The sequence below is a fragment of the Carlito syrichta genome, unplaced genomic scaffold, assembly GCF_000164805.1.
Source record: "Carlito syrichta isolate Samal-C Ts95f unplaced genomic scaffold, Tarsius_syrichta-2.0.1 Scaffold308809, whole genome shotgun sequence".
NCBI lineage: Eukaryota > Metazoa > Chordata > Mammalia > Primates > Tarsiidae > Carlito > Carlito syrichta.
The window spans coordinates 620,341-633,853 of NW_007252905.1; the positions used below are offsets into that span (position 1 = coordinate 620,341).

The 13,513-nt window shown below is 37.3% G+C and overlaps 1 protein-coding gene across 4 annotated transcripts in view; it reads right to left on the reverse strand.

Moving 5' to 3' along the window:
* The window catches only part of LDHB (lactate dehydrogenase B), a 21,570-nt gene extending 21,119 nt beyond the window's left edge, over positions 1-451 (reverse strand). For 2 of the 4 annotated variants that reach the window (XM_021716422.1, XM_021716424.1), the window contains exon 1: positions 339-445. The gene's annotated coding sequence lies outside the window, so the exon portion shown is untranslated. Of the gene's footprint in view, positions 1-338 lie in introns of all 4 variants that reach the window. The other 2 variants (XM_008065834.1, XM_021716423.1) reach the window with 2 other exon arrangements.
* Between the last annotated feature and the right edge of the window lie 13,062 nt (positions 452-13,513).

Sequence of the window (13,513 nt, forward strand, 5' to 3'; positions counted from 1 at the left end):
ACAAGTAGGGCCTGGTTTTAGCTGCCAATGCAACAAGTCTCTCCCCTGATAAAACACAAGCCAGGAACGAGCCCTATAACGGTGAGGGTCAAGCCTGGGGGCTCAGCCCCAGCCGCCGCCACCCCGCCCCTTGCCTCCCTGCTCCCCAGTCAGGGCAGGGCGCGCAGCCCCAAATCCAGAGGTAGCCTCAGGGTCCGAATCCGGATGCGCAGGGCCAAGGCCCAGAGGACCGAGGTGCTTTTCGGTCCTTCCTCCAGTCTTGCCACACAGTGACTCCCCTCCATGTTCCACTGGGTTTGTCCGTGAGCCAGGACTCAGGGTCCTGAGCTGAAACCTACCAGAAGGGTGAAGGCTCTGGGAACCGCGGCAACAGACCTGCGAAGGAGACAATGTCAGCTGCGCGTGTCTCCTCGGAGCCCGATCCGCAAGGAGGGAGGAGGAGGCGGGGCCCACCCCTCCGCTGCGTCTTAGGTTTCTCTATTGTGATTGGAAACCCGAGCACCGCCTACCCCTCCCCTCGGCTCGCTCAATCCCCTTCAAGGACAAGGGCTCAAGCGTGCACACGCCCTCCCCGCCCCCCAAATGGGGAGGTCACCTTCCAGGCCCTGAGGCGGCCTCCGCACTCTGCTGGTCTCACATCTTACAGGCTCTTCGTGCAGAGGCCGTGTGATTTCTAAAACTTACCCACCTCTGACTCTTCTGGACTTTAACGCTCTTGTTCCGATAGATTTGGTCCAAATAGGAATACATTTATATGTAGCATTTCAGTTCAACTTTAGAGGACCAGTCTTAGCTAAGATGTGGCGGACGTGATTCTCAGGCGTAATAATGATGTTTCTGAACGTTTTTAAAAATACTGCTGAATTTAGATCATCTCCGTTTTAAAGTTCATGTGATGAAAATGACCTTTTTTTCCCAACTTCATTCAATAAATATTCATTGATTGTTTACAAGTGACTTGGCAAGGCGAGTGAGGCCTGGTCCCTGTCCTCTGAAGTTCCTCTACAAATTCACATGCTGTCAAGGTCAGGCTTTGTCCCTTAGCAACTCCAAAACTGGATGTTGTCATGTGTATCTTCAACACCCAACGTAGTGCCTCGTACCTTAATACAATAATGGTGAATGAATGAATGACTAAACAATTGGAGGACTTCTAAAGGGTCAGCTTCAAGTGTTTTCTTTTAATTAAAATCCTTTCAAATATTACTATCTCACAAACTCCCTGTATCTGAAAACTCCTTGTGAGAGCTTTTTGTTTTTCTGTAAATGCATGTTTCTCTTGTAAATGGCCATTGCGGTATTTCTATAAATATTGCTTTAGTTTCTTCTCAATGCCAACCACTGAAGGTACAAACATGAATATAACACTAAGCCCTTTGAAGGGCTCCTAGTTAAATGGAGACAGACTAGACAATCTATTTCAATTATGACATAATGAGATAAGCGGTAATATAAATTTGGTTAAAACACAATCACTAAGGAATCACTAAGAAAGGGCTATGTCGAGAAGAACTGATAAGCCTCAAATTCTCCCAGTATTTCAAAATTACAGCATCCAAGCCGGGCTCGGTGGCTCAGTCTGTAATCCCGCGCCTTTGGGAGGCTGAGGTGAGTGGATTGCCTGAGCCCGCGGGTTCGAGACCCGCCTGGGCAACTTGGTGAGACCTCATCTCTACAATAAATCAAAAATGAGCCGGGCGTGGTAGCGTGCGCCTGTAGTTCCAGCTACTTGGAAGGCTGAGGCGGAAGGATCGCCGGAACCCAGCAGGTCGAGGCTGCGGTGGCCGGGAGCGGTCACTGCCCTCCAGTCTGGGTGCCAGAGTGAGACTCCAACTCAAAAAAAAAAAAAAAGTTACAGCATCCAGTTATTGGAAATTTTGAATGACCCTGAAGGTACTTCCAGTTACAAGTTAAAATGTGATGTTGAGGAAGGGAGTTTGAAGGATGATCTCAAAAGTATTACATTAATTCAGACAATGTATTTCCCATACCACTCCATTTCTAAATAAATCTTTGGGAAATTATATGGCAACTTGTTGAAGAATAAGCAAATCAGTAATCCAAGAAAGAAGAAAGTTATGCCATAAAAGTATAAACAGTGAGGGCTGTCAGTTAATTTAGAGATAAGGCTAAATAATTCCCAGAAATGTGGCTATAAAATTGAATGCTAATGTCAAAAATTGTCAAAAGAGAAGTCTGTTACAAAAAATATTTATCAAGAACTTCCTATGTGACAGGCACTGTTTCAGGGATCAAGATGGATAAAATGCCTGCTAATTGGGAACATATATTTTAGTGGAGGACCATAGAAAATAAACAAGTTAATGAATACAAAAATAATAGAAAAAGGGTTACAAACATAATAACGTACAATTGTTCTATGGGATGTTGTGAAGAGCATCTATTAATGTGTCATAACATAGCCAACTGCAGGAGGTAGAATGGTTTGCTCCCGTAGTGAATGACTCCATACTGCTGTGTTTTCTTGACTTCTTGTGCCTTTTTAAAAAATTATCTTCTGATATCAATAGTTTTAAAACTGCATTCATAGAATTGGAGAACGGAACAGGAACTTCAAGATAATCTAACACATGAATTCCCCGAATTTGAGTGACTGCCCTCAAGTTACTCTGAGTTAAGAATAGAACCAAGAATAGTTAGATCTTGCTGCTGTCTATATGCTTTTGTGTGGGAATTCTTTCTTAATTTTATTTGGCTGTTTTTATTCTTCTGTAGCCTCAAAACCAGATTAGCTAATTTTATTAGAACTATAAATTATTTGATGGCATTTTATTCACTTTTCTATCTCCAAGTAACGTAGTATTTCAAGATAATTTTATGTCTCCCTGCAGATACCTATTAAACTTGGAACATAAGATGAGCAAATGGACCCTGGCTTGCAGTTTGAGACATATTCATTGGTTCATAACTCTTTTATACACTTTTTTTTGGCTTTCTGCAATTTTACTTATTTCCCAATTTTCAGGTATATTTAAAAGAGTTGATATTTCTTGAAGCTGAGTTTCAGGTAGGTAAGATGTTACTAAACTAGCAATATATGCTTGTAAACAGAGAGCAAGTGGGTATCTCTAACTACAGGGGAAAAAAGGGGCCCAAGACAAAAACCAATACTATTGGGGAAAGAAGAGAATTGGGAATTTAATATTTCAAAAAGCAAAATATTTATATTTTAGTTGTCTAGTCATTCATTAGATAGTTGTAACATAATCTGTCGTTTCTGTGTACACATTAGTTGATCCTTTCGGATGATAGCAGGTTTTTTTGGTTTTGTTTTTTGAGAGATCTTTTTAGAAGTTCACTCTGGGGCTCTGAAAAACATCAGTGGAAAACGCTTTGACTAAACATACCTTATTCATGGAAAAATGCTTTCTTGCTGTGTTCTTCTGGGGAGAAGATGAGTCTGTAAAAGGTACTTCAGGTAATCCTTGACTAGCCTTCCTAGTGTGATACAGAAGAGAAAATATTCGTACATAGTGAATTATACACCAGATTAGAGTTCACAGTTTTTTGTTTGTTTGTTTGTTTTTTGTTTTTGGCCTGAAAGTGAACTTTCAAGTAGATCAACTCCAGCAGAGCCAATCAGAAACCAGAACTTTCTCAACACTTTCCGAATGGTGTCCTAGACCTTGCCTGGATACTGTGTCTGGGAACTTAAGTATCCACCCCACGTTCTCTCTGAGTTTTTCATTGTGTGAAGTACTCTGATATCATCCACATTTCTTCTTCCTAGAACCATGACCTATTATCCTTTCTAGTGCCAATGACTTAGTGTCGTAGTTGCAAATAATTTTTTTTTTTTTTAGCTTTAGAGACCTTGAAGAAGACTAGTTTTTCGGTGCTTTGGCTCTACACATTTCAAAACATTGATCTGTTGATTTATAGCAAATAAAAGGTAAATATTCAACTAGAATGAAAATGCTTATATTAAAACATACAGCCTTCACACCTCTCTCTCATCCTCAGTCCCATTCCTCAATCACTCATTTTTTTCTGACTCTTGACTTGTAGTCTGGAAGTCTAGCTGCTGTTTTCTTCTCTAATTGGACTCATTTAAAGCACAGATGAGTATCTAGTCCTTTAAATACATAGCAATTTGTGAAATGGAAATCATTATCACTGAAATTTTCAACTGGAAAACCTTGGAGTCTACTCACCTCAGGTTTTCTTAGAGTTCTATAAAGAAGTGCACATCCAGGAATTTGTGGGGGTTTTCTGATTTTTAAAATATTTTATTTTATTTTAAAGTTTTTAGGTACAAGTCAGGATTGTGTACATAAGTGGTTTAGATACAGGTAAAGTTTTGGGCCTCCCACTGGATCTCAATTGGTTGTGATTTTTTTTTTTAAAGCTTTTGCTTATTGAAGAAAGTACTGTGTGCCATGCAGGTAATACATTAACAGCATATGATAATGTACTCACATGAATTACCTGTAATGCTCACTTTGCTTATACTAATTTACTTAGTCCTCATTTCAACCCTGTATGATGGGTACTCTTTTTTTTTTTTTAAGTATATAAGGAAACTGAGTCACAGAAGCTCAATAACCTGCCCCAAATCACAAGCTAGTAAGCAAACTGTGTGTGTGTTTTAAAATTTTGTGATAATTGTTAATGTACATATTTATACGCATTTGTTTTCCTTTTGAACATGGTTATTAAACATTCATTTAGAAATACCACATTTCTTTAACTGTTCCCGTATTTTTAGACTTTATACTTTGTATTACGATAAGTAACAATGCTTAGGTATTCTTGTAGGTAGAAGTTCTATTTGTTATTCCTTCCTTAGACTCTCTGAAGGTAAAATTACTGAATAAATGAGTAGAACAAATTGTTTTCCAAAAGGGTTGCATTCTTTTACTTTCTCCCAGCCTTCTGTTTTGCTATAGTCTCATAATATTGAATATTATTAATGTTTTATTTCTCCAGTTTGCCAGATGAAAATAGTATTTTGTCCTAAATGTGTATAAAAATGATCATTGGTAAAGATATATACCTCTACATTTGCCCTTTTTTTGGGTCAGAGTCTCACTTTGTCACCAAGGCTGGAGTGCAGTGGTACGACCATGGCTACCACAATCTCTACCTGCTGGGCTCAGGCCTTCTGCCTCAGCCTTCCAAGTAGCTGGAACCACAGGTACATGACAAAACACCCAGATAATTTGTTTGATGTATTGTAGAGATGAAGTCTCACCAAGTTGTCCAGGCTGGACTCAGGCAATCCTCTTACCTCTGTCTCCCAAAGTGCTGGGAGTACAGGTGTGAGCTTTTTTGTTTGTTTGTTTCATTTTTGGTTTTTAATTACCCATTATCTGCTCATTTACCAGAGTGGACGTTTGTCTTGTCTTGTTTTCTCTCCTTAGCAACTATTTGCCTTACTCCTGAAAACAGTCATGGGGTTTTCTACCCTTGCATCTCTTCCTTCTTTTAAATACATTGGAGTTTCTCAAGGGAAGAACCTTTCTGAAATGAACCAACTGAGGGAAATAAGAATTGAGATACAGCAAGAAAGAAACCAGGTGATGGCATTTGAGTCCCTAAATGAAGACTGACCTGAACTAACCTCATCCCTGGGTTTCTTCAGGTAAACCAATCACTGACCACAGAATTGATTCTCAATGAGTTATTCTTTTGTTCTTTTTTAATCACAGTGTCATTATAATTTCAATACTAAAATATCAAAAGTATGAGTGATTTTAAAAAACTTTTTTATTTTGAAATGATTTTAGATTCACAAAGCATAGTAAAAATTGTTTGAGGAGTTCATGTGTGTCCATCACTTAGCTTCCCACAGTAATAACAACTTAATTGATTTTTGGGTTTATTAAAATTAACAATTAACACTACTATAAACTACACCATGTACCTTATTCTGATTTCACCATATATGCATTCAAGTGTTTACATATATATATAATATACACACATTTCCTTATGTTGAATAATTTGTGCAATGAGTACAGATTATTTTTCAAACTAGAAAATACATATTAAAAATACTTCAAAACATATCAAACACAACCTAGGTTTCTTTACGAATGCCAATAGACTCAGGAATTTATTTTATTTTATATTTAGAGTAGAAAATGTTGCAGGGGACATTTGCCTCAGGCATTTTGATTGATGTTGGACTGTATTTAAGTTAATTATTATGTCTTACTCATTATTTAAGACAGGTTAAAATGTAACTCTTTGCTGTGTTCTTGTGTACCATGAAGGAATTTATTTCTACCCCATTGATGGCCAGTGGTTGAAATCAGTCAGCTTAATGGGTTTCTAAAATCCATTTCCCCTGCAGCTATGTTTACCCTTCTCTCCAGCCTGCAATGGTACTTCCTAAGCAAAAACATGACAAGGAATACTTTACTCACCTGCACTTATATACAAAAAGTCTTATTTTAGCGTCCCACTTTCTTTTCTCTGATCTTTGACTATAGCAAAAAAAAAAAAAAAAAAAAGAGGGAGAGCGAGAAAATAACAAAAATTAAACTACAATACAAATAAAAAACTAGTAGAAAAATAAATAATTGAACCAAAAGCAACCCCTAATATTCAGAATCCAATTGTTACTTAAACTGAAATGTTATTAAATAAAAAATGTGTGCATCTAGGGAGTGGGACATAGAGAAACTGATATTTATTGACACCTTTTATGTGCTAGATGCTATACAAGTTCCTTTGAATGACTCAGTATAATCTTGGCAGTACAGTAAAAAAATCTATCCATACTGTTGACCATAAGACAATTGCCTAATAGTGTTTAATGACTAAGAGTGACAATCTAATGATGCAACAAAATCATTGTAAAGTCATAGGTAGAAGGTGTAAACAAATTTGTAGCTAATTAAATGATACCATACTGTCAGATCATCTCCTTTTAATTCTCTTAATTTTATTCTATAAGTAGTCCGTAATATTTATAAGTAATTTCAAAATATGGAAATAAATAAGTAGAAAGCAAAAGTTCTCAGTTTTCCCATACCCCAATTTTTCTCCCTGGAGACAATCACCATTAACATTTTAAGGTACATCCTTTCTGTCTCCCACATCCTAAATAAAAGCTATGGTTGGAATTTTGTTCATATGAGTCTAATAAATCCTTTTCAGAGGTAAATTATTTATTATTCATAATAATTTTTTATGCTCACAAATCATATTTTCCAGTTTCAATTATTGAAACTCTTTGATCATGTCAGAAATAATATACCATGATATTTATTTTTCTTACTAGTTTAGAATTTAATAACTATCCTTAAAATTAATTAAGTTTTAAAATTGTCAAACTTTATTACTATGTGTAGGAGTCTTAGCTATATTAGCATGTAGTAACATGTTTACTCTTCTTGAGAACCCTTTAATCCAGGTGCTATTACTCTCCCTATTGGACAGTGGGAATTTAAGGTACAAAAGAGGTCAAATAAATTAGCTAAGACCACAAAACTACTGAGTGATGCTGAGATTTAAACCCAAGAGTAAGATCCCAGAACCAGAACTCTTTACCACTGTACTATTCTGAAAGTACAAGCTAGTGTGAAAAGAATATGGTTAGTACACAGACGCACACACATATAAAGCTGGCAATAGCTTAGACATCACAGTTTTGCTCCTATGACCAAGATATTTCTATTTTCTAAGAAAAATCTGTTTTATTATTATTCTTAACTAATAAAATTGATGTCTTTTCATGGATTTGGGTCATAATATTGAAAGAGAAAATTTCAAATACCGTAGTCCTGAATGTTGAAATCTCAAAAGATAAAAATTCCTAAAACTGAAATTCCTAATCTAAAATCCCTAAAATCTAAAATCTCTAATGTCTAAATTTCCAAAAGTCTTAAGGATGGTTATATCATGTTAGGTGGAAATATTACCTTGTTAATGTCTTTTGTGTGTGTGTGTGTGATAGGGTCTCACTGTCACTCAGGCTTGAGTGCAGTAGCATGATTTCAGCTTACTGCAGCCTCAATCACCTGAGCCCAGGTGATTCCCACCCCAGCTTCCTGAGTAGCTGGGACTACAGGTGCATGCCACCACACCTGGCTTTTTTTTTCTTTTTTTTGCAACTTTTTGTTGAGACAACGTCTTGATATGTTGCCCAGGCTGGTCTCAAACTCCTGGGCTGAAGCGTTTCTCTCACCTTGGCCTTCCAAAGTGCTAGGATTGCAGGTGTGAGCCACTGTACCTGGCCTTGTTATTGTCTTTACTTGGAAATTAAGTATGATTTAAGGAGATGCATATGGGTGAGTTTGTTGGCTTAATTTTAGGTTTCAATTTAACTGGATTAAGGAATACCTAGAAACCTGGTAATACATTATTTTGTGTGTGTCTTTGAGTGCATTTACAGAGGAGACTATTGTGTAAGTTCGAGTGGACCAGGGGAAAAGATCTGCCCTCCAATTGGCTTGGGGCTTGGAGAGAACTAATACAGAAGCCAAAATTGATGTCCTTCTGAGAGTTTGTACAAACTTTTCTCCTGCTGTCTCAGACATCAGGCTTGATAACTTTTGGACTCCAGAACTTATGATGGTGCCTTGATCTTGCGGCCTTTGGCCGAGTACTGAGTTACACTATCAGCTTCCCTTGTTCTAAACACAAAAACATTGGAACTTCCCAAGAGGAGAGATGTCTTTTTTATACATTTGCATTTGAAAAAGATAAAGTTTCTTGAGATCTCAGCTCTTTGGGAACATCTAGATGTGGTGGTGACCCATTGTGGTTTTTGATTGATCTCTTTAAGGCTTAGATTGTCCTTTGTGGTATTTCAGATGAGCATAGGCACACACAATTATCATCCATGCTTTTTAACACATTTTTAAATGAATACATTTTGTCCTCTTATAACTGTTATTATACCCAAAAGACTGTCACTAGTAAAACTACTTTATTATGTAAAATGACCTAGGAAGTGTTCTGTCTTGTTATTATGTGTTTCTCAAACAAATCTCCTTTCCAAACATGTAAATAAATGTCTTTTAAAGATTTTTAAATTATTTTTTTCAGAATTATATTTTTTGGAATTTTGATCATTCAAGATTTCAATATTTAGGAATATGAAGTTTGGGATTGTCTCTTTGAGAATTATTGTCGACTTGCCATCTTAATGTTTTTGTTGTTTTCTTTCCCCTTCTATTGCCTTTTGGCAAAAACAAAATTAAAAATAAACACTTTTGTCTTGCTGGTATATCTATAAATGGAAAGTGAGGGATTATATCTTGTGGCCCAAAAGTTGTAGCCTTCATTAACGTATGAAGTTACATTTCCATTTAATGGCCAGTGTCAACAATCAGAGCCTCTATCCTATAAAACTAAAGACATTTCAGTCATTTATCAACTTCTCTGCTTTCTGGTTATTTCCAGGATCTTCTGGAAGTGCTCACAATGTTCCTCAAATCAATCCTGGACATTGTTCTGTCTCAGTCAGTGGCAGGGCTTTCTGCTGCTTTATTCTCCTGCAACTTCCCTCTTCCATTTCAAGACTATCTTCTCTCAAGTCCCACATGCTCTTCCTTGGCCTGATTCATCTAAAGCTCAGTAACAAGTCACTCTTACCAGTGGGAATGGAGATTAGGCTGTAACTCTGATCAAAACTTCACTGATAGTTTAAGAAGAACAGAAGGGTATTAACAACACAGAAAGTCTGAAACTGGGTCCACAGCTACATAGTTCACAGATAAAAGCCCCTTTTTAGAAGCCATTCTTCTTAGTGCCAGACCCAGCCACTAATAGTAGGGTACTGCTTCTCTTCAAAAAGAAATGCTCTTGAGCATAACCAGGCCACTGATTCACAAAGTCCAGAGAAAGGAAGGCATTTCCTTTTCTACCTTGTCTAAACTGGGTCTCTAAAATCCTTATTTCTTGCCCCAGTTGTTTTTAAAGGATAATTGCAAGCAGAGATAAATTCTTATGGGGGTTGACAGAATAGCTTCACCTCACACACCCCTTCCCCCCAACTAGAGGAATATGGACATGCTCTTTGAGACTTCTAACCCATTGAAATGCATCAATCATTTTTAAAGTATGCCCTGATTTGGTCTTACATGACTCCATGTGTAACTTCAACAATTCAGATTTGTTTAGATGCTTTTTAAACTTCTTTTGGGTTTCATTACACTGGCACTTCTATTAAATGGAAACCAGAAGAATAGACATCTATCTCCTGTCCCCCAATTTAGGAGAAAAGCATATAGATCTTTCAATATTAAGTATGATGCTAACTATAGCTTTTTTCATAGAGGACCTTATATCAGTTTATTAAGAGAATCAGGATTCGGTACTGAATTTAGCAAATGTTTTATCTGCATCTATTAAGATGGTCATGTAGTGTTTATCCTTTATTACATGGGTTTTTAAAAAAATATTAAAACAATCTTGAATTATTGGAATAAATGGTAGCAGTCTCAATATATTTTTGGATCTGTTAATATATTGTAGAACTATTACATCTTAGTCTTTAGAATATTAGTCTGTAGTTTTCTGGTAACCTCTTTGGTGATTTGGTATCAGGCTAATGCTGGCCTTATAAAAGAAGTTGGGCAGTATACCTGTCTCATTTATTTTCTGAAAATTAAGATTCTTGATTGTGCTGCTCTTTATAAGGAGTGATTGATGAACATTTAAGTTATTTGTGGTTCAGCTCAGTCCTATGGAGGCTTGTTTTTAAATTTTGTTAGAGCATGTCTAGAGTGGTATTACACTATGGCTATTTTATTGTATTATCTAGGTACTTTAGGGGTATGTACTGAAAGCACGGGTCCTCAGCAGGATCTCTATACAATGGCTGATCAGATTTTGAATATCTCCAAATCTCATTTGTGTTCCGATAATTATTTTGTGTACAACTCCTTGCAGTAGTTCTTTGCTGACCTTATATCTATGTGTACCTCTCATATTCCAGCTTCCTAAAGTTTCCTGAATTCAAGTCTCTGTCTTCTCTACTCAGTGAGACTGCAGTACTCTGCTTGGACTCTTACCTGCAATGTGGCCCCAAAAATGCTACCAGGAAGAAAGTCAAGGTAGTTATAAGGCTCATCTTCTTTCCTGCTTTTCAGTAGGAAAGAATCTCATATTTTATCTCTATATTTTCAGCACCTAAAACAGTTCAAGACATATTGTAGAAATAATTTAATGGTTGTGATATTGTAAAATACATATTTGGTCTTTGTTCCTGTTTCCTGGCCTCTAACTCCTAAAGTCCTTGGAATTTCTGAAGTGATGTGTCTTTTTGTATGCTAGTAAGTTGATTGGTGGCTGGCAGTCCCCAGGTAGATTCAAAATGGGTGCTGGGCATCAGAAATATTAAAGTAGGATTAAAGGACTGGGCTTTTTTAGCCCTCCTCATAGCCTCTTGGGAGGGAAGAGGGACTGATGATGAAGTTGATCACCAGAGGCCAAATATTTAATCAATCACACCAATGTAATGAAGCCTCCATAAAACTCCTTTTGGAGTTCAGAGAGCTTCCCAGAGTTCAGAGAGCTTCCCAGAGTTGAACATGTGGAGGTTCCTGGAGGGTGGTGCACCTCGGGAGGGTATGGAAGTCTGTATATCTTCCCTTATGATTTGCCTTATGCATCTCTTCATCTATATTTTTTGTGGTATCCTTTATAATACACCAGTAAATGTGAGCAAAGTATTTCTCTGTTCCATGAGCCATTCTAGCAAATTAATTGAACCTGAGAAAGGGGTAGTGGGAACCCCGATTTGTAGCTGATGAGTCAGAAGCACAGTAAAACAATCTGGGCTTGCAATTGGCATCAGAAGTAGGGGACAGTCTTGTGGGACTGAGCCCTCAACCTGTGTGATCTGACACTTACTCCAAGTAAATAACGTTAGAACCAAACTGAATGACAGAATTCCCAGCTGGTATCTGCTGCAGAATTACTTTTTTGCTTGTTGTGTGGGAAAAATACCCACACAATTGGGTACAGTATGGTTGGTTGTTGGTGGGGAGGAATCCCCATATATTTTGGTGACCAGAAGTGAGTAGAAAGTAGAGAAGTGTTTGTTTTCTTCTATAGCCTCACAAAAATCCCCATTTTTTGTTTTAGTAAATGAATACATGAAGATAGTTTGAGAACCTGAAAGCACCAGACCCCTTGCTACTGCTCCTCCTTCTGTCCCAACCCCTTATTGTTTTCTGGTGTGGTTTAAAAAACTGCCCCAGATGCACTCCTGACTTCTCTTTCTAGGCACAGACTTGAGCAGGCAGGGCAATAGGTATTTACAAGGCTTTCAAAAACCTCCTAAGCTCAAGTGAATGGCTCACATATCAGGGCAACCTGAGACTGATGTCTCCACTTGGAATGTTCCACCAGCTATGAGGAGGGAAGGTCATCTTAGGGCATTCCTTCAGACTTAAAATTTCACCAAGATATGAACTGTAAAAGGACCAAATGAGAATCGGTATTGTTCCCTATTATATTTCCACATCAAATATCTATTGAAGGTTACTATGTGCCAGGAATATTTTTTAAAAAGAAAGAAAGAAAGGAAAATATATATATATATATATATTTGCATCACTCTCTGCACCAGGAAAACTTTTTTCTGGTTCTCTCTCTTTTCAGTTTCCTACAAAGGCTGACCTTTTTAGTGCATATCAGGGTAATCTAAGGTGTCTAGAGTGTTAAACTTACTCTTACTTAGATGTTTGAAACTGTCATTATTAATTCATCCCTAACTTCCTGTGTTTGGTTATTAGCTCTTCTTGCATCTGTCCTTAATTTCAGTGCTTCCGAAGATTAAGTGTATTGCCAGCATCTCGCCTCCCCTATCCATGCTGCTTGGGCTGTTACATCTTTCCAATGTTATCAACAATTTATTACCCCCAATCTCTACCTCCTGCTCAGACCTCTGTCCTGAACCTTGGACCACTATTTCCTGCTGTCTCCTGGAGAGATTCGCCTGGAAAACTTACAGGTAGCTCAGACTCAGTCAGTCCATGAAGAAGCACCTCCAGGGTGTGTTGTCTCTTCCTTTTGATGGATTTCAAAGATTGACAATACTTTAATCACAGCAAAATGTTTCTCCTGACTGTGTATCTTAAAATGTAGTGAGAAATTATATGCCTAGACTCTCTACGAAACTCATGAATACTGCTAGTGGTGATTGCTTCTGGGGAGAGAAATACATAACTGGATATGGGGTGGGAAGAAAATTTACTTTTTATTGTATATCTTTTGGTAGCTTTAAATTTTTATACCATATATTATATATATATTGCTTAAATAGGTATATATATATATATATTGCTTCAATGGGTATATACATATACCTATTTAAGCAATAATAATTAAATTTTAACAAAAGAAGATAAAATTTTATTATAAAGATTCACTCACCTAAAACTGACCACTTGATGACTCACCTATAAAATAACTGCCCCGTTCCCTTTCAAAGTACACTTTGCTGAAAGCAAGAGAGAAGATGATTTATTCATGGGTGCTTGCTCTTTTAAACAGATCTGCTCAAAGACTGTGATGTTGTTTCAAGTTA